Genomic DNA, 20,468 nt, shown 5'->3' with positions numbered 1-20,468 from the left:
AGCTTTGCCTGAGGGGAAAGCAGGAACTGGAGATGAAGATACAGCCATATGTTCCCAGAGAAGCTTGCTGGGGTGGCAAGGTGAAGGCGGGTGGGGAAGAGAGGGGAGAGCTCCTGGGTAGAAAGAAGCATCCATTCGAGAGGCAGCACAGGTCTGCATGGGCTCCTCCATCTTTCAGACCCTTCTCTCCTCCAAATAAGAACCACCTCTTGATCCTCAGGCACTCAGCTGACATCCTCAGCATCCTACCTCCTTTCAGGCTTTCACCACAGAAGAGTAATTTCCCACATGACAAAGGAAGGCAAAAAGAACAGAGTCCCTGGTATGTTGTATAGACAGAGCGCTGAAAACTTGGTTCAAACTTTCTGGTCCACACCGGCATGGTCCTTGGGCAAGCCCCCAGCTCAGGGAGCCCAGGACACACACTCAATGTGCAAAACAGCAAGGTGAAGGCAACCTTCCCGTCCACGGCTGGAGAGCAGTTGGATGGGAGACCATCCCATCGTGAAATCACGTGCCACTGCAGCAGAGCGGTACCTGAGGGCACAAGGAAGCTGCTCAGCTTTTTGCTAGCCACCACCCCGAGCGACAGCACCCAGCACCAGGATGCTGTTCACCAAGAGCTTCGCTTGCGGCCAAGGAGGCATGGTCCTCCTCCAAGCCCACCCCAGCCACCCTTGTGGTTTCATGGCCAGGCTCTCCACACCGGTGGGGATCATTCAGGGGTGGTGGAGCCAGCCCACACGCCCAAGCCCAGGGTGAGGGGACAGCCAGCACTGCCCAGCCGAACAGAGGAAACCCCATCTCCAAGGCAGGGAAATGTTTTCCATCAAGGACCTTTCAAAACAAGCTCTTCTCTCCTGGCAGCCTCAGCCAAGGGCTGGAACAAGCTCCAGCACACAAACAGGACCTCAGGATCCCAAATGGGGCCAGAGTCACTACAAGCAGGAAAACAATTTAAGAAAACAAGACCCAGAGCTTGGGGCTCCGCTCAGTCTCCTGCATCCCCATCTAAAGCAGCAGCACACCCTTTCCTCTGCGCTACCAAGCCCTGTTTCCACCACAGCTCCTCTCCCTAATGCATCCCAGCGCACACCTGAGGACCTGAGCTACCTCCAGCAGGCGCTGGCCATGCGAGAGCAGACATGCTGGTCCCTTCCCATCCTTCTGAGATGCTCATCCCTCCAGAGAAGAGGCAGAGGTGCCCGCACGCAGCCAGCGCAGGCAGCAGAGGCTGCAGACTGTCACATGCCCAAAGCTGCTCCTTCCTATTGCCAGGTGCAAAACACATATATCATTTTAATGTTCCCAGCGACAGCTCAGGGCTCCCTTTCCAAAGGACACTTGAGATAAAAATCTATGTGATGGCCAAGCAATTGCAGCAGGCAATTTAATGTGATAGACCCAGATAGCACCAGGCAAGGAAAAGTCTCTCCCAAGAGCACCAGGTGAGTAAAGTTACACACTCAGCAACTGTGTCCCTGCCTGGCCCATAAATGCTCACTGTGGGGTAAGGCTAATCTGCAAAGCAGGGATTAAATACCCAAAGTGAGTATTTAAAGCATAGGTGTAAGCCCAAAGAGGAGGACTGGAGGGGGGGGGGGGGGTTGCAGCATTGGGCAGGGCTGCTCTGGGGAGATTTACAGCAGGGCTCAGATCTGCAGCACCATGTGCCCGCCACAGGTGGGTCTTGCCAGTGAGGTCTTGAGGTTTAGGGGATCTGAAGGTTTCCCACAACTACTCATTTCCACCTGTGTTTCCCACCTCCTCCTCACACATCTCAGTGATGCTCTTTAACAGTGCAACTGAGCCCAAAGAATCTCCACAGGCAACACAACCCTGCACTGACTTCTGCCATCAACAGTTACCCTGTACCACAAAGCAGCTTCCACCCTTACACCGGAGAGGGGACGTGTGACACTAGCAGGGACCAAGCGACCCCGCAATACTTGCAAGCTGCAAACTTGCAGGATGAAAACAAAAGTCCTACAGCCCAACAAGAGGGTCAAGAACCTGCTCCAGGCTTCAGCTTTCCACTCTTCTGCTTGGTGATCATCCTGCCACGCTGAGAATGCTTTGTGGGCTTCCCCCAAGGCAAGGTGACCCATGCATCAGCAGAACGGCATCGAGCATCACCTCTGCCCATTGACATTGCAGAGCTCAGTAACCCAATTGCTTCATAGCACCGTATCATTGCCCTGCACACAGCAGTTCTCCCTGCTTTACAATGACCTGCTGCCACCCACAGCTGCCAGCTCAGGGCAGAAGGTGACAGTAGCTTCTAAAACACCCTCAGCAGAGCCCTTACTCCTGGCCAGGGCTGCCAGGCATTGTGGTACCAAGCCATCCATCACAAGGACCTTCTTATGCACCAGAGAACCCGTGGAGGGAAGAGTAATAGCACACCTGGGAGGCTGCCTGCAGTCACCCCGTGCCCAACGCTTCCAAAGTTCACAGCTTTCTGCTCGCCCAGGCACAGGGAGGGCAGCCAGGGGGTCAAGGCACTGCCCGGCTGTGCAGATGCTGAGTTCAGTTCCCAGCTCCTGCCACAGCTGATTCTGGCCAAAAAAAATCATACAAGTCCTGCGCTCCAGTGTCCTTTTGGCAACTCAGGAACAGCCTTGCCCCTGTTTTGTGGGAGTGGGATGAGAATAAATCCATAAATCCAGGAAGAAATTCAGTAGGGTGTACAGGGAACTGTAGAAGAGCAGTTCAGTTACTTATCTAAGACCAGGTGCCCTTGCACAAGCCAGACAGGAGGGTCTGGTTTAAAACAAGATTTTGTCTTTCAGAAATGAAAAAGGAGTCCCAGGGAGTAAAAACCCAGATTGCTGCAGCTCTCAGCCACCCCTGCCCCAGGCACCAACCATCCCGGTCCCTGCAGGGACTGGCTCCTGGAGCAATAGGAATGGATGTGGCTATACGGAGCATGGGCACGTCCCATTTTTCAATGGATAACTTGAAAAGAAAAATAAAAGTGCTTAGACCACTCCTCTTAAAAAGCAGCTGCAGCGGCAGTCCTCCATGTGCACGTGTGTCTGTAACCTCTGACCGAGGAGCCGCAGGCAACAGCAGGGCAACGGGAGGACGCCAGCCTGCATTCCCGCTCTATCCCGGGAGCGAGATACTTGAAGCTAAATCCTCAGAGCAAAACATTTACAGGAAAAGGATTTCCATCAATCACTTCAAACCACCTGCTTATTTAAATCAGTCCAAACATTGAGAAAAAGTTACTTGAAATACCAGGCTGTTGCAAGGCTGGGCTGAAGGCAGTGTGCTGGAAGGGAAGCGTGTTTGGTGGGGTTTGTAAGGCTGCTTCTCCCTGGGTCGGCTGCAGTCCAAACCAAATCTGTGTCAGACGGCATAGGCTGGAACAACAGCCTACAGGGAAGTCTTGCAGAACAGGATAAAGAAACATCCATCACCAGTGACAAAGGGTTATTGATCCTGCCTGAGGGCAAAGAGATGGATTTAATGACCTCTCCAAATCTCTTCCACTCCAGAGATCCTATGCAAAAGTAACCCTCATCCTGCAAAACCCTGGAGAAGGGCAGTACCCCCTGGAGTATCCCGACTACTGTCAGTGCCATTAATAGGGTAGGCATGTGTGGAAAGTTTGGGGTAGCGAAAAAGCAACTCCCTCACTCAAAAAAACAAACAAAACAAAACCCACCCTGCAGTCTCAAAACGCCACACCTTCCCAAGCCAAACTGCATCAGCATTAACCTGAAAAACTTGTTTAAGGAAATGACAATAGAAAATTAGCACAGCTACGCTTGTGCAGCCTAGGGCGTGCAGGTGAAACTTCCATTTACACCCATGTCTCATCAACCCCCAAACCCCAGAGACCGAAGGCAGGTTTCCAGGGAGGTTCAGTGCAACAGAAGACATTGACGGGTGCAAAGATAGCCAGGGTCATTTGCTTATCCACTTCATGTTTGAGTTTCCAATATTTGCACTGTCAAGATGTTTTCCAGCATAGATAATCATTTAAAACTGAAACGTCTCGGAACAAAAACATACCATTAGCAATTCCCCCACCAATTAGAAAAGGAAGAAAGACGTTAAAGGCATAATTTAAGTCTGTATAAAACAGAAGAGAGCAAAGAACTAGCTATATATGAATGTAGTTAAAAAATAAAGAAGTTGTGGTTCCTATTTCTGTACGTTACACCCTTTAGATCCCAACTCAGTAAAAAACCATACATACACATATCTATTTGAAGTTTATATTTCATATATATATACACACAGAGCCGCGCAATATGCATGATGTGCTTTTGCTCATACATCAGCTCTGCCTATTTGCCTGTTGAAGCGTCCCGGTGGGACACACAGGCTGCGATGCCGAGGTGCTGACAGGACCCCACGAGCAGCCCACGGCACTGGCCCACGAGCTGCGATGCTGCACCAGTGAGCAGGCGTGCAGGAGCTTGCACTGGCTGTGCTACAGAGGTCAGGGAAGCATGTGGGGTGCACACCCAGTGCTGGAAGAAGGATGACCTCCTCCTCCCCAGCAATTTTTAGGGTCTGGCACATTGCAAGCCAGGTGTCCAGCTGCCCTCGCTCGAGGGGACAAGAAGAACAAGGGTGGTTTTCTCTGCTATCTAACAATACGTGAGATTGGCACGCACCCCCTGACGCACTACAGCTTCAAGGCTACACGTTGTGCATTCAGGGCTTATCTCAGCCTCCATCCTCAGCCCCCAGAGACGTTCTCCAGGACTGCCACACCGCTGTCAGCCCCACAGAGGCTCATGCAGGGTCAGGTCTCTTAGCTGGCGAGAGACCTACTGGGATGCAGGAGCAGCAACTGGGAAGACAACCCACCTCTCAAGAGGAGTTTGTCCCACAGAGAAGGTCAAGTTGTTTCCAAAATCAGACGGGTTGTCACACCCAGCCCTCCAGCTTCTCCACATATTCATCCCTCCCCATGATATACCCCCTCTCCTGCAGCCAGCCCCGTTTCTCCCCCTTGAAATCCATTCTAGAGGTGAGCTCTTGTTTTACTTGTGATCCCCCTCCTAGATGATGGTGATGCTCAAGAACCCTGTTTCACCTCCCTTCTCTGCAGACCCACCCCCCGGCTTCTATACCTCTTCTTTTTTTTGCTCCTCACCCTCCCCCATGTGAATATGGAGTGCTGTGTCCAGTTCTGGAGTCCCCAGTTCAGGACAGACAGGGAATTACTGGAGCGGGTCCAGCAGAGGCTACGGGGATGATGAGGGACTGGGGCATCTCCCTTAAGGGGAAAGGCTGAGAGCACTGCGCCTGCTTAGCCCAGAGAAGAGAAGGCTGAGGAGGGGGGATCTTATCAATGCACACAAATATCTCAAGGGCGAGTGTCAGCAGGACAGGGCCAGGCTCTTTGCAGCAGTGCTCAGTGACAGGACAAGGGACAACGGGCACAAACTGCCGCACAGGAGGTCCCATCTGAATATGAGGAAGAACTTCACTGTGAGGGTGACCAAGCACTGGCACAGGCTGCCCAGAGAAGCTGTGGAGTCTCCTTCTCTGCAGACATTCAAAACCCACCTGGACATGACTCTGTGCAACCTGCTCAAGGAAAACCTGCTTTAGCAGGGGGTTGGAGTGGATGATCTCCAGACGTCCCTTCCAACCCTGACCGTTCTGTTATTCTGTTAAACAAGGATGTTCCACAACCTTGCCAAGGGCATTGGGAAGAACCTGAAGGACATCAGAACAACTCCTCAAAAATGACTTAGTGCCCGTAACTGTATCAGCTGCTCTCCTGACCAACATCCCAGTGCTGCTGCTTGTCATCTAAAGGACATGGGAAATCACAAACCAGACAAGGAAAACAAAAGAAGTATCTGCTTGTCCCCAGTTTCTCAGCCCCAGGAACCAGCAGAGTTTGGGGACAGTCACAGCTCCAACCCCGCAGGGTCACCTCAGAAAAGGGGGAGCGGGGGGCGAGCAGAACCCCAATAACACAGGGGCTCTCCCCGCCCTGGGAGAGGACCAGCTTTTGGAAGACATATGGTTCTTCTCCATACTTCAAGCAGCGACTCCACCACACTTCCAAATTCCAGATGCCTAAGCGATTTTTGCAGATATTTCCTCTTTCTTTGCAATCATTTGGCTAATAAGATGAGCAGGTTGGGCTCATTTATTTTGGACACTGTTCTTGGGTCATTAGCGGAAAGGCTAATCATTGCATTGGCAGAAAATATCACTTCTGCTTCAGAGCTGGCTGCATAGCACAGGGAGGGGGAGAGAGAGCATGAGTTTGACAGAGCTTTTTTTAAAAATATATATATATATAAAAAACAAGTTACATGCCTCAAGAAGTGGAATTTTCCTCTGCTGTTTCCCAAGGTACCCACCACTAGGATGAAGTGGGCAGACTTCAGCGCCCAAGGCTGCTCTGCAGAGCTCACACTCTCTCCCACACACGTGCCACCTCGGAGGGCCCGGAGAAGGAGCAGTGCTCACGGCGGCAGCCCAGCCTCGCTGCCTCCCTCGCTGAGCCACAACAACATGCCTTGGTGATGCTCAGCCCTCCAGAGGATGATCACCTTCCTCACCCTCACGCAGAGCCAGGCAGGATGCCAACAGCCCCAAAGCACACGGTACAGGAGCCCTTTCTGGGCTGGTTTGGGGTTAGGAGAGCATTTCAGATGTGATGCCTACGCTCTTGTTTGCAGTACCTGAGCACAAAAAACTACCTACAGAGACATGTTGGAGACATTTAAAGAACAATTTGTATTCAGCAGTGAAAGCTGGTGTGCCAGTGGGGGTGCTGAACCGCCGGGCATTGACAGAGCTGAAGCCTGAATTTCCAGGAGAGACAGCAAAGCTGAGCCCTTCCCATTTCTCTCTCTTGAGACAAGAAAACAGAAGTAAAAGACAAAGCCCCAAAGCACTGCTGAGCAAAGCTGCTCCCCGGGCTCGGCTGCTGCAAAATGACCTCTCACCAAGGGCCCTGGGAAAAAATTTGCCCTGCAGATGTCCTGCTAATGCAGGGCGCTGGGACATCATGCTGCTGCCGCCTCCTCCAACTGACCTGGCAAGGGCAGAAATGAGGTGCTGGGGGGGAACACCTGGACATGGCACAGGTTGTCCCCTTCTCTAACAGATATGCAGCCAGCATGCCTCCTGCTCTCCCCTCCATCTGGCCTCAGATGTCCTGGCCACGTGCTGCCAGTAATGCCGTGACCTTGGCCACTCTCGGCAGCATCCTTGGGGCAAGCACGGGCTGGGCCTCCCACCTCCCCAGGAGGCTTTTGGCAGCCATCCATCAGCTCTGCGCTTCCCCTCCCACTCTCTCCAGCACCACAACCGAGAGCCCCAACGCACTTGTCAAGCAAGTGCTGCAAAGCCATTATATGGGGAGGGAGCTGAGCCAGAGGCTGGGGTGGCAAAGGTTGGGAGGAGGGATGCCAGAAATTTGCCTCCCACCTCTCCCCAGGATGCTCCAGCTTCCCTTGAGCCATGTCATGCCGAGAATCTTCCCGGTATCCCCATGGGAATGCCACACTGCACTCTCCAGGCAAAGCCCCCCCCAGCACCACAGCAAAGCCAGCCGCTCGCCAGGGAGCCCAGCGACAAAAGGGGAGCTCAGGCTTGCTCTGTGGGGAGCTCTAACTGGAGAAAGGGAAGAAGAAGATTTGGGAGCTAATTTAGAGCTTGGACTTCCTAAGCCTTTTCAGACATTGAGGCTATTGGCAGGCAGTAGTATAGCCCCTGCCAGTCTCAGTGGCTATACAATGTCCTTCCCTTGGCAAGGGCAGCAGTGGGGAAAAAATAACACACAAAAAACAAGGGACATGTGATGGAGAGCTTGGCTGAAGGCTCCCTCTCCCCTCCGACCTGCATGCCAAGGAGGAAGAGCATGGGGAAAAAAAAAAAAGTGAAAATTAGCCATTTAAAAAGGAAAGAAAAAGAACCCCACGGCCCTTATTTTCCTCAGGGAAACATGGCCAAGGCGAGGGCATGGAGCTGTGGCAGGAGGTGAGCAGATGAGACCTGGGGCCATCACTTTGCTCAGCAGCTAGAGCAAAGCCATCACCCTCCGGCCAGCACAGCAGAAGCTGGGCTCCCACTGCCTCCTTCGCCGGTAGAAGGCAGCGGCTGCAGTTTGCACAGCCCCGCTGCACCCCACGCTGCTGTACGGAGAGCCCCCCAAAGCAGGACCTCCCCGAGGAGGCATCGCACCCACCCCAGTGCCCTCACTCCAGCAAGCCCACAGAGGGAAGCGCTGCTGGGTACACTGCTCTGCCAACAGGCTTGAGTGCATAGGGGTGAAGTAGAACGATTTTACCTCAAAATGTCACGACCCAAAAGGGCAGGGCAGTGGGAAGCCTCCTCTCTCCTCCCTGGCAACACAAGGCAGCCCCCACGGAGGTGACAGCTCTGCTGAGGACACCGCAGGAGGAAGAAGCTCACCGGCACCCAGAGGGTACAAAGGGTGAAACCCTCTGCGGCCGGAGCATCGCAGCCAGGAGCAGCAGCTTCCCAGGGAAGGACAGGATGAGTCCAACGTTTAATTGGCAGATTTTTCAAGGGAGAAGAAAGGAAGATGACTAATCCTGAGAGCAAGGGGACAACCCCAGCCATCCAGCCCAGGAGCAACCCAAGAGCAGCACATGCATACAGACACACACCCCCTGCCCCATTTGGGTGGCAGCTTTGCCCCCAGCTGAAGGGCAGCATCCGCTGCTGAACAGGGCTTACCCCAAGGAGGGGTGTATAGCCCCACCCAGCCACTGCAGCTGAACGGGTGATGGGAAAGCACCCCAGGGTGGCAAGGGAGCACAGTGAAGAGATCTTATGTCAGCAGAGACACCCAGACGATAGGCTGGTCAGGTAAGGTGTGAGCACTTTAAAATAAAGTAGCTGTCAAAGAGATATGCAGCACATGACTTTATCATTGAAGCCACTCTTCACATCGTTGTGCATCACACTGCTAAGCTGAGCACCACGTGCGTTGCAGGTTAGCTACCTCACACAACACCTGGAAAGCTCCAGCCAGCCCTGGGAGCAGAGCAGCCTGCTCACATGTACATACTGCTTCAAGATCTGCTCGGTTAGCAAAGCCAGGATCCTGGTATTAGTGGCCTGCGGAGCACAAGCTGCCCAAAGCCAACGTAGGTCACCTCCACCCAGGACTACCTCCTGCCACGTCACACCAGCCACGCAGCCAAGGCCAGCCTGGGTGTACACAGGCAGGGACATAAACCCTCCAAGGGTCTGCAGCTGCCAAGGTCCGTGTTTTACCCCAACGCATCTCGGCACACCGCCAGGAACAGCTCCCCCTCAGCCCCCCCCGGGGAAGGCTCTGCCCAGCAGTGGTGTGGGGTGCTGGGGCTGGCAGCTAGGGACGGGTATGAGGTCCAGGGTGAGGTACACAGGGACTGTGGTAGCCAAGTCCAAAGCAGCCAGTATCCTAAGGCAGGAGCAGATTGGTAGAGAAATCCGTTTGTGTCTGTATCTCTGACTAACCCCAGCCACAGCTGTCCCCACGGACCACAGGCAGGCTGTCCAGACGCTCGTGCAACCCCCCACCTCCCTGACATGGGCTGGGGTGGGAGAGGAAACACAGCCCAGCAAACAGCCCAGCTCACTCCTCCCTTCCAAGGGCTGAGGGGAAAAGAATCAGGTCACTCACTCCTCTAGTTTGGCAAGGTTATTCCCCAATTCCCAGGACTAAGCAACAGCTACTAGAACAACCTGGCTGACTCCTCCTCCTCCTCCCCTTGGCCCCCAGACAGCTGGAGGATGAGCCAGGCTGCATGGCAGAGGCAGTTCAAGTACACGAAGAGGGAGAGGAGAATTGAAAACAGCTCCATACTACAGCTACTGCTGCAGCATTCATCCCAGCACAGGCCATGAGCATCCCAGGTGGATATGGGAAAGGGTGCCCCCAAACCAGTACTGAGGATGCCTCGAGACAAGGTCAAGGTAGCCATCAAAGAAGGGCCTGAGATCTGTCAGCCCAACCAGCATGCCCAGGCAACTGATTCTCCAGATTTTTGGTGCAAAACAGGATCAGTGACGGCAATGCAGCAGCAGCCCTTCCTTGCAGGGCACGTAAGGTGGACAGAAAAGCTTTTGCTAACAGCTTACACGCTTCCCCAACCTGGGAAGGCACGGCCACATCCACATCCCCTCCCACAACATCAGCCTAAGGGCACAAACCTTACTTGATAACTGGATCCTCAGCCACACAGCCAAGAGGCATCCCACAGCTTGTTAGCTGGATGCTGTGGGGTGAGAGGAATCCTTGGCACCAATTCAAGCAATAGGTCAATGTACCTGGAGCTGTTGTCCCATTTCTGTTTATTTCTACAAGCCTTGTAGCAACCATTGCTTTTGTTTGCAGTTTGCAAATGAGCCTCTTCCTTACCTAATCCCGCACCACGGATGGCTGGCAGCACACCTCTCCATCCCCACGACGCTCTCCCAAACTGGCACCCCAATATTCATCCCCCAACATCTCCCAGTCCCATGAGGCTGCAGGCAGCTGAAGGACCATTTTCCAAGGGGGTTGCAGATGTGCCTGAACCCACAGAGTCCTGAAAGGGTGTGGGGGACAGTGGCTGAACAGCTATGTACCCCAAGCTCCCACCACAAGGAAGGGTGGTAGGCGAAGCGGCTGCCCTGCCCTTGCCATCCCAAGGATGCATACTGGGATCAGGTCCCCAGTACCCCACTTTGCTGGCACCCCACAGAGCCCTTGCCTGCCTCGCCAAGCTGCATCCCGACACATGAGCTGGTCGGCGAGTTCAAATCATTAATTTCTGTGGCAGAGGGAGCCTGACAGGCCCAGTGCTGGCGTGAATAATGATGGGTCTATCTCTGGGAGAGGCCAAGCAAAACCTTTATCATAGCGAGAGACTCCCTTTGGGGCATTAACCAGCACCCTCCAACCAGTCGTTCCCCCCCCCCCAGCACTTTCACGCTGCTGATGGCTGCTGTGCCACTGCAGCTCACAGCACCCACGCAGGGCTGCCTGTCCCTTTACTTCTGCCTTAGCAAACCCACCCCACAATGCAGACCTCTGCGGAATGATGCTCCCAAAATGCTCTAATGTTTGCCAAAGCAGCAGCAAATTCAACACTGGAGCTGCTCTCTGCTCCCCCAGCAAGCGCTGCCTTTACCACCTTGGTTTGGTGCAATGAGGAACGCCAAGCCCAGGACAGCAGGAGGGCTCAGGAGTGCCTAAGGGGTGGCTGGTGATGAGTTCATAACCAGATATGCCTCTGGGAAGGGAAACTGAGGTACCTGACATTGCTAAAGCATCATCTGACTTTGGTGCCATTCTCCTGCAGCCAGGTGTCTTTCCTCTCCATCCCCCCACAAAAAAAAAGCAAACAAAAAAAACCCCAAAAAGTGGGTTCCTCTGCCCTGAGGAGTAGAAAGAAGACAGCTAGAAGGAAAAACAACCAGTTTCCCTGTTGAATAAAGAACAGTGCAAAGAATAAAGTGCCAAGCACCTGAAAGCTGAGCATTTCCTAGCAGAGCTGGGGCTGATGCTCCCACTTGCTCCTTCTCCAGCCACTGCCATAATGAATCCAGCCCAGCCCTAGGGAGCTCCCACCCAGGGCAAAGCCCAGTCAGTCCAAGCAGCTCCATTCAAAAATAATTATTTTCCTGCAGTTGTAGATAATTGGATTTTAAAAATAAGCACAATTACTCCTCCCCCCCCACCCTTTCTTTTCCTTTGCTGCACATCGTGAACACAAGGCTGCTGCTCGGAGCTGGCAGAGACCTTTTGAAGGCTGAAACAGAGCTCACTCCCTCTTGTCTGGGGGGATGGAGGTGGGAGGGAGGAGGCGGAGTGGGAGCAGTGACAGGTAAAAATAACCACACTTGGCCCGATGTTGCTCCCAATTAAGCCGGTGGGAATTTTGCCCAACTTCCTACAGCAGCAAGATCCAGACACACATAAAAAGAGTCCTTTGCTATATTAACAGCTTTACGATGATGAAAGAAAATCACATCTGCATGAGCTTCTTCCCCCTATTTCATCCTGGTGGCTATCTGAGCATCCCTTCCACCAGGGCCAGGCACTGCAGAGGCTGGAGACACTTGGTGGGTGATCAACCAGCCCACACCGCCTTCCCCCCCAGCACTGCATCTCCTCTGGTTTAGGCACAGTTACTCCATGAAGAGCTTGGCAAGGTTTTTCAAGGCATGGTTTATCTGCTTAGACAGTTTCGCATCAGCTGAAAATAAAGCGTAAGTGGTTTTAGGGAGGATATGGAAAGTGTTGAAGAATAGAAACATTTCATTCTGACACTTCCCTGAACAAAAAACGCTCTGCCTTTTCACAGTATAACGTTGCCTTGTGAAACTAAGTCCAATTTATTTTTAAATGGGAAAAAAAAAAAAAAAAAGCCCAAACTGAAAGCGAACATCATATTTCTGGGGACAAATACGATATTGCATTTCATCCTGTCTTTAACACTTACTCCCATCTTTGGGGTTTGCCAACCAAACAAAAATTCAGTCTTTTGTAGTGCTGTATAAAGTAAATATATTTCACAACCACTTTTAAGCTATTTCATATCAGGTTCATCACAGTTCACCTGTACATAAGCCAATGCCCGACACCAACAACGTTTTAACTGATGCAAACCTTTCTAACTTGCATTCAAACAAGAATAACTACGAGAAAAGCAAGATCTGCAGATAACACAAAGTTTGAAGGAAAAAGGCAGATGTCTCTCTCCTTGTCTGAAGGCCAATCCAGCCTTCACGTCCACAGCCTCTCCCTTGCAGCTACAACAAGCAGCAAACCCCAGGACCAGGAGCATCACCCATCTCTCTGCATCCCCAGGGTCAGAGCCCGCGTTGTACCGGCAGAAAGCTGGAGATGATGCTACTCCTGCGGGGAGGTAAAGAGCGTGCCAGGCATCCCCGGCCATGTCCCACCATATCACAGCCTCCCCAGCAAGGGGACGGCATCCTGCCAACACCCCATCACCCGGCCGAGGAGCACCCCAAAGCAGGCAGGGTGAGGTCTGCAGCCTGAGAAAACACTCCCCATCATAAGCAATTACCTTGGAGCCCTGGCCACCCACTCCCAGCCACCACCGGGCCACCCAGAGCGGTGTCAGCAACCCCAGGCCCGTTCCTGCATTAACATTTTGTAACAGTTTTAACACCATATGTAGTTTTGAGCCTGGCAGTTGAAAGCGATTAGATCTAGGCTGGTAGCTGCAAAGCATTTCTGTGTTTACGTCAATGTTTCAAAGGTACACATCAAATACTCTCAGCACTTTACACACAGGATTAGCACTGGGCTCCCGCATGGAATTGCTCTCTCCAGGAGCCCAGCAGCTCGGTGAGATTGACCTGTGCAGGACAGGGATGCTCCTTCCTCTCTGACCCCTCTGAAGCCAGAAGCCAAGGCAGAACTACCCCACCGAAGCCCGGCTTTTCCATCTGCTTTGCCCATGCTGAGAGAAAAAGCACCGAGAAAAGGTCAACCTACCAGCTACGCCCCGCGGCGCTGTAGATGCACAAGTATTTCTCCCAGACAGATGGTGGGAAGGGGAAGAACGAGGAGGAGGAAGGAAAGGAACAAGTTCAAGACAAGAATCTGAAATCGGCAAACTCCCTGCGCAGCCCAGCGCACCACGCAATAAAAATACACGATGCTGTCGCCAGCAGCACAGAGGGATGCGCCACGGGGGTGAAGACAGATGCACACAGCGCCTTGCTGCGTGTCCCACCCTGAGCCACCAGCTAATGCTGCTCCGATGCTCCTCATCCTATTTCTGAACCCTTCCTTCCATGTCTCTTCTCCATTTCCTCCCCACTCCAGCATCCTCCTTCCAGCTCTAGCACCCCCTGACTATACCAGCCACCTTTCCAACGTGAGTTCTTTTTACCCGCTGTCCTCTTTTCTCAGCATGTCGAGGTTGGGAATTTCCTAAGGGTGCAGATGCCTCCCACACATTCAATGCCATCTGCAAAAAACAAACCCCTCCCAAACACCTCCTATGGCTGCTTTTCCCCCAGTACCAACTTTGATTGCTCTGGGGATGACACAAGAAAGTTGGTTTACTGATGAGTTCAGATGAACTAAGAGTATTTATTCAGCCTTGCTTTATCAGAGATGCAAATCAAGCACTCCAGTTACATATTTTAACACAGTGGGGGGAAAAAAAAATCTGCTAGATAGAAAGCTATAAAGTGTCTAATGTATTCACAGTAGCTAAGGTAGAAAACAGAGAGATTAGTGAAAAATTATTAACATAACAGGTGTCACTGTCACAAAAGTGACACTTTAAAGACAAATCCCTCCCAAATGAATTCCCTAAATACAAGAGCACACCGTTAACTACATTTAGTCCCCGTTTTGGATCATCTCTGCAAAGGAGGGGAGCGGAGAAGAGGAGGATGGTGAATGAAAGAGGCTGCTTCTCCCAGGCTACAAGAAGTTTGTTAATGGCTCATTATGGTAATGAAACTTGAAGCCAAAGAATGTCCCCACCCTGGGAAAGAGCAGACACCACCAACAGTGTCACCAACTAGCAAGCCCCCCTGCGCTGGTTCACGTGCACATGAATGATTTAATTGCTGTCCCCAAGGTGCTCCAGACAGCACAGGGCAGGTAAAGGTTATTATGGGCAAGTTCAGCTTCCAGCTATGCTGAGCTCCAGTCCCCAGATTAACAGTCTGCAAGCACTCAGCCCCACTGCCTTGGGTCACCAGACCCAGCAAAGGTCCCACCAGCCCCTTTGGCCACCCCAAAGCAGCTTGGGGAAGAGCTTAGGACCACCTTCAGCAGACTGGGGAGGACTGCTGATGGGACACTCCTCCAGACAAGGGGCTACCGGCTTGGTGTTTCACCAGCACAAAGCCTGCACCTCCCATCCACCTCCTGGGGATTTGGGGATGCTTGGTCCATCTGCACATGGGGGTGGGCATCTCCTTTTCCTCTCCCCATGTGAGGAGCAGTGACGCGACTCTCAAACAGCAATGTACTGAACCCAGCTCTGGAGGTTTTAGGGCTGTGCTTTTTTGCTTTGTTTTTTTTGTTGGTTTGTTTTTTTTTTTTTTTTTTTTTTAATAAAAACAGCTCATTGGAGATCAATTTAGCTTTTTAATACCTTTCAGATAAGGAAATCTGCTGCAGCAGCAATTCTCTCCCTACCTTAATTAATTCCTAAACATATCACAAGCTGGAAGGGCATGTTTTATGAATCTGGTTGACCTCCTGGTGCAGAAATGATGACACAGATGTTGTGCCTTCTTCACTACATCATTACTCATGTACATCACTTTTTTTTTTTTTTCCCCCCCAATTGAGCTGGCTGACAGAAGCTCCCATGCTGCTATCAGCAAGACACAGTGCAAGGAACCAGAGTAAGGCTCAAGCAACATTCTGTATCCACCAGGGCACCCAGCTATCCCAGAGGACGTGGTGCCATGCAAGCTGCAAGCACACGGTCAGGAGGGAATTAAAACCAATGGGAGGTTTTGCATCAGGGAAGACAAAATACATTTGAGTAGGGAAACAGGACACCACTCATGATGGCCAAGCAGAGGGGAATGCCGAAGATGACCGAGCCCGCACATGGATGCGTCCAAAGCCCATGGGACCTGGGGTGATCCCTCAGAAAGCTGTTTGCTAGGAAGGATGGGAACTGTCCCAGCTCTGCAAAGAGCTCAGCCTCCTCTCCCCTCCCATACATGCCAAGATAAGCCCGATTGCACTGGTATAACGTTATATCCATCTGTGGGAAGGAGAGTAACCCCTGCCAGCACAGGCAGTCAGAAAGGCAGTTGGGCTTGCACAGCGGTTTGGAGAAGACCTCACCATCCTGTCCAACATGCTGGATGGATGCTGTGTTTAAGGCAGTCAAAGCACTATGGGGCTCGTTCCACCAGGTACAGCTGTCATCACACCCCAACGTCACACAGGACAAGCACGATGCCACCCACAGACAACGCTTTGCACAGCCAAGCTGAAAGCCAAGAGCCTAATGTGACACAGGGTCCCCAAGGAAACACAGCCAGAAGAGCATGGGTGGAGGGAGAGTTGTGATATGGGTCACAGATGATGGGAAAAAAAAAAAAGGGGGGGGGGGGAGATGAATGCATTTGTCATCACTCTTGTTGGGTGACAGCAGCTTCAGGTAGGAGACAGCAACAGCTCCTAAAACCTCACTTGCTCTTGGATATTCTATTCCAGCAGTGCTTAAGGAACTAGAAAGCTGCTCCAGTCCGAGACAGCCACGAGAAACGGTGCTCGCCACGATCCACCTGCACAGTACATCAGACCCACAGGACCCCTCCCCAGCTCCACTTCAGAGCAGGATGCTAAATCAGAGTGAAGCATTTAAGAGCACGCTTTATACCCAACTCAGAGGCTGATGGAGCACAGCACCAATGGCTGATCATTAGGGAAACATCAGGATGCATAAGAACAAGAAGAAAAAAAGGAAACTTATAAATAAAAGCTAAAAAAATCCTCTGGGAGACCTAGAAACCAAGAGATAACTTGTCTACTGCCAGTATCAGCCAGCAGAAAGTAGGCAATAAAAGTAAAAAATAATAATATAAAAAAAGCAGCCTGATGAGGTCTGGTCACTGTTTATGCCCGAAACTGATATGCTTCTCTGCAGGGTGATGGTACAACATGAAACAAGGCTTCTGTTTGTTACCATTCTCAAAAAAGCCCACCTTATTTCCGCTGGAGCTGGAGCAAAGGCAGTGTGTAGCTCATTTACACTCCCCCACAGTCCTGGCTCTGATATCCCACAACCAGGGGTTTTACCAGCATCACTCACACAGGCTTCAGGGAGAAAGACCCATCCCCTCACCAGCAGAATGAGATGTGGCTTTGCATCCTCTTCCCAAATGCGCATCCCTGGCACTCGCCAGGCCAGGAGGAGCTTCTGGCTGCAATGGCCCTACCAAAGGCCTGCGAGGTAGGTCAACGCAGAGATAAAACATGACTGTCCTACCCATACCCACCCCTTCACCTCCCCAGAGCCCAGAAGATAAGTCCTCATCTACAGTGAACGCTGCTGGACATGGTCCCGGCTCTGAATTCACCACGACACAGAGCAATAATTGAACAGGGACACAAGATGGTGAGGAACAACAAAAGAATAAATATCTCTTATGTTTTGTTAAATACAGCAATTTACAAGGCTGGAATAATTAGTGGTTTAAAATGTTTTGACACAAGCAGCCCCAATAATCATGATAAATCATATCAGGCATATGCCCAGATCCTTGAAGTGACAGATGACAAACAGAGCAGTGACAAGACGCTCCGTCACGCAGGGAATCATTGAGTTAATGGAAGAATTATTGCTTCTGAAATCCACTCCAGTCCTATTGTGGGGAACATTCCAATTTATCAAAGCCAAATGAACATTAATTGCTGCAGCCTGGTAAGTTTTCGAGCTGCTGTGACCTTCATTGAATTTTAATCCAAAACAGATAAGATTTACTTCCACACAAGAGGAAACAACACAATTAAACCCAAATGACAGCTAAGATATGGGGAGAAAACACAACAGGAGTAATGACAAAAATATTGATTCCTTTCTACTTGACACTGCGCAAAAAAAAAAAAGGTAAATAAATAAAATCTAGCATTTGCATATTTGTTTTTTCCCTTTCTCCCTTCTTTTCATTTGGGAGACAAATTTCAGATGCTCAAGCCAAGAGGAAAGGGGTGGCAGAGAGTGATGGAGACCGAATTCCCTTTAACTGCAGTAATTAATGTTATGTCTCATTGGGGAGAGATTAAGAAAAAACAGTGAGGAAAGGAAAAAAAAAAGAAATAAAAATAAAGTATTATTTTGCTGTCAAAGATGCCCTTGAGCTTAGGAAGGGAGGTGTGAAGAGGGTTATGGTCACCCAGTGCTTTTGCCCCAGGGCCACAGGCGTAGATGGGTCCTTTCCTGCTGCACTGGAAGCAAAGCCACCGCAAACCAGAAAGCCATGCACTGACAGCCAAAATCACTGCGAGGGGGAGTAAAGCCTGGATTTACACCCAGCGGAGCCCCCACGCAGCGCAGAGGGGGTCCTGGCTTTAGCGGCAGAGCAGGAGCTGCCAGCCAAGTCATAAACATTTACAGAAATCCAAAACAACGTTCCCGTCACAGGGAGCTCAGCTTGGAGATGTCTTGCTGCCTGATAAAGCTTTGCCAGAGTACTCCCTAAGCGGGGGATTAGCGAGATCCCCCAGGCAAACCTTCCTCAGCTTTCTATAACTCAGCTGGAGGATGAGGAAACAGGTAAAAGTGCGTGTTACAGCCACTTAAAGGAGATGGAAGGAAGCACTTTCCCATGTCTCCCCCTGTCCCCCGTAGCGAGATGCTGGTTGATGATGAACGGGGCACACCGACCCTGAATGCCAAGGCAGCGCTGGGGTGGGCTGAAACTCCTCCTGCGCAGGGAATGGTGTTTTAGCCTATAGAGAACATGCAGGAGACATTGGGCTTTACAGTAGGATGCAGAAGGAAAAGCATCTGAGGGCCGGGAAGGCGGACACGGGGACGTCCAGCTGCATCTCAAGGCAGGAGAAGGGATACAGACACAGGGAGCACAGGGGAGGACAGGAAGGGGGTACCACAGCCCCCCACGCTGCGATCCGGCGGCTGCCAAGCAGGGCACAGCAGGGGAACCCTGCTGCTGGGGAGGCAGGAGGGCTCGAGTGACAGGGGCTCCTGGGATGCGATGTCGCTGGGGCCAGGGAGGAAAGTAACAGCATGGGAAAGCAGCCTGAACAGAGCCTGGGGACTCGGATTAAATATTCCACCTAAGATTTTTGCCCCGTGTTACTTTAGCTACAGAACTCCACGTGGTCTTGAAAGGAAAAAAAAAAAAAAAAAAACCAAAACTCAATAAAACACACATTTATCCTCTGCTAGTAACTCAAAATTTGGCTCAGGTTCATTCAAAAAGTTAATGAATCTTCTAAAAAAAAAAAAACTGGGCAAAGTTTCAAGTCTACGCTGCAGTCCTGACCCAGGGAAGCAACGCACAGGGCTTCTCCTCTCCAGGGACACGAGTGCAGCCCAGACCCCAACCTGAACCCAACATCCCTGTCTGGAATCTCTGCTCCCATTGCAAGTAGTATCAGAGTTGATACAGAAAATGGAATTATGGTTCATTCTGTGCAGGAGGAACTTCTTGTTTTTGCAGAAGGGCAGGAGAGGGTCAGGGCATGAGTCAATCCTCACAACAAAGCCACAGATGCTCCCATGCCATCGGCTTCAGTAAGATGTGGCAAAACCAATCTTAACCACTTAATCAGCACTGGAGTGCAGGAACATTTCTGCTGTGATATGCACAGCGATACCTCCAGCTCCAGCCCACCGGCATTGCTGCTCCTATGCTCTGAGGTGTCGCAAATGAAGGCTACGGGCAGGAATTTCTCAAAGAAACTTTCTCTCTCTGATGCAATCCATTACAATCATCACATTTTTTTATAAAGAACAGCTTCAGCAAGGTCTGAGGACCAAGACTGAATCTCTCCCCACTAAAGCTCACCTGCTTTTCAAGCAATCGCAGGAGTCACCAGGCTCCAGAGCCAGTATTGCCCTGCAGCCACGGGCCACTGCTTTGTGGCTCCGGTTTGCCAACAACAGCCAAGCAATCCCACACTCAGACCAGGGATTGAGCTTTCCACACCCCAGACCTGCATTCTGCTGTCCTCGTTCTTTGCTCTGTCTCTCAATTATTTTTTCAGGTTCATCTTCTAAGTGCACCAGTTTTACGTTCTTGCCCCGGGCCCCAATACTCCATCACACTGACATTTTTAGCAGGACATAAAAACATTCCCTAGCCAACCCAGTAAGCTGAAGTCCCCAATTTGTTTCCCTTCTGCCATCCTGCATCTTATCTTGCCTAACTGCCTTAATGCTAAGCCCCTCTCTGTGCTCACAGGCACCCACTGCCCAACCTATAGCCCCACTAGCAAGGGCTGAGACACTCAAAAAAACAGGTTTAAGTTGTAAAAGCCAACAGCTGCTTGTTCAAATGGAAGAAATAAAGGCTTTCTGCAGCCTCTGCTCCTCCTGCCAAAACAAAGGACAGAACCCATGGAGATGACACACTGGTTCCAGGAGATGAATAAATCCACCTTTTGCTGCGATGGAACCCCCATTCCTATAAAAGATTTTCCTTGGTCAAATAGGTGACACAGGATCTACAAACCTAGCTTTGTTTTTTTTTTTTTCTTTTATTGATGGGATCGTTTATCCCAATGGAGGAGTTAAGGGACAATATATTTAGTCCCATTTTACAGATGGGGCTCCAAAGCACAGAGGAATGATGGACCAGATCCAAATACATAGACAACTGCTTCAATAAGGCACTCAAGCACTTAAAAGGCAACAGAGCACATACATGATCTGTTAACAAAAGGTCACACAACACCCGGGATGGAGATATTCAAAGCAATATGGAACATTTTTTATTTATTTTTTTTTTTTTAACTTTTAAGTCAGGTTTATCCTTTGCAAAAG

The 20,468-nt window shown here is 51.1% G+C and overlaps 1 protein-coding gene across 1 annotated transcript in view; it reads right to left on the bottom strand.

Moving 5' to 3' along the window:
* ASTN2 (astrotactin 2) overlaps positions 1-20,468 on the bottom strand; it is a 354,822-nt gene that overhangs the window by 277,140 nt on the left and 57,214 nt on the right. The gene's annotated exons all lie outside the window — the stretch shown is intronic.

The sequence above is a fragment of the Falco naumanni genome, chromosome 9 (genome assembly GCF_017639655.2).
Source record: "Falco naumanni isolate bFalNau1 chromosome 9, bFalNau1.pat, whole genome shotgun sequence".
Taxonomy (NCBI): domain Eukaryota; kingdom Metazoa; phylum Chordata; class Aves; order Falconiformes; family Falconidae; genus Falco; species Falco naumanni.
The sequence above is the reverse complement of the archived record's forward strand: the minus strand, read 5'-3'. Positions and strand labels throughout refer to the sequence as shown.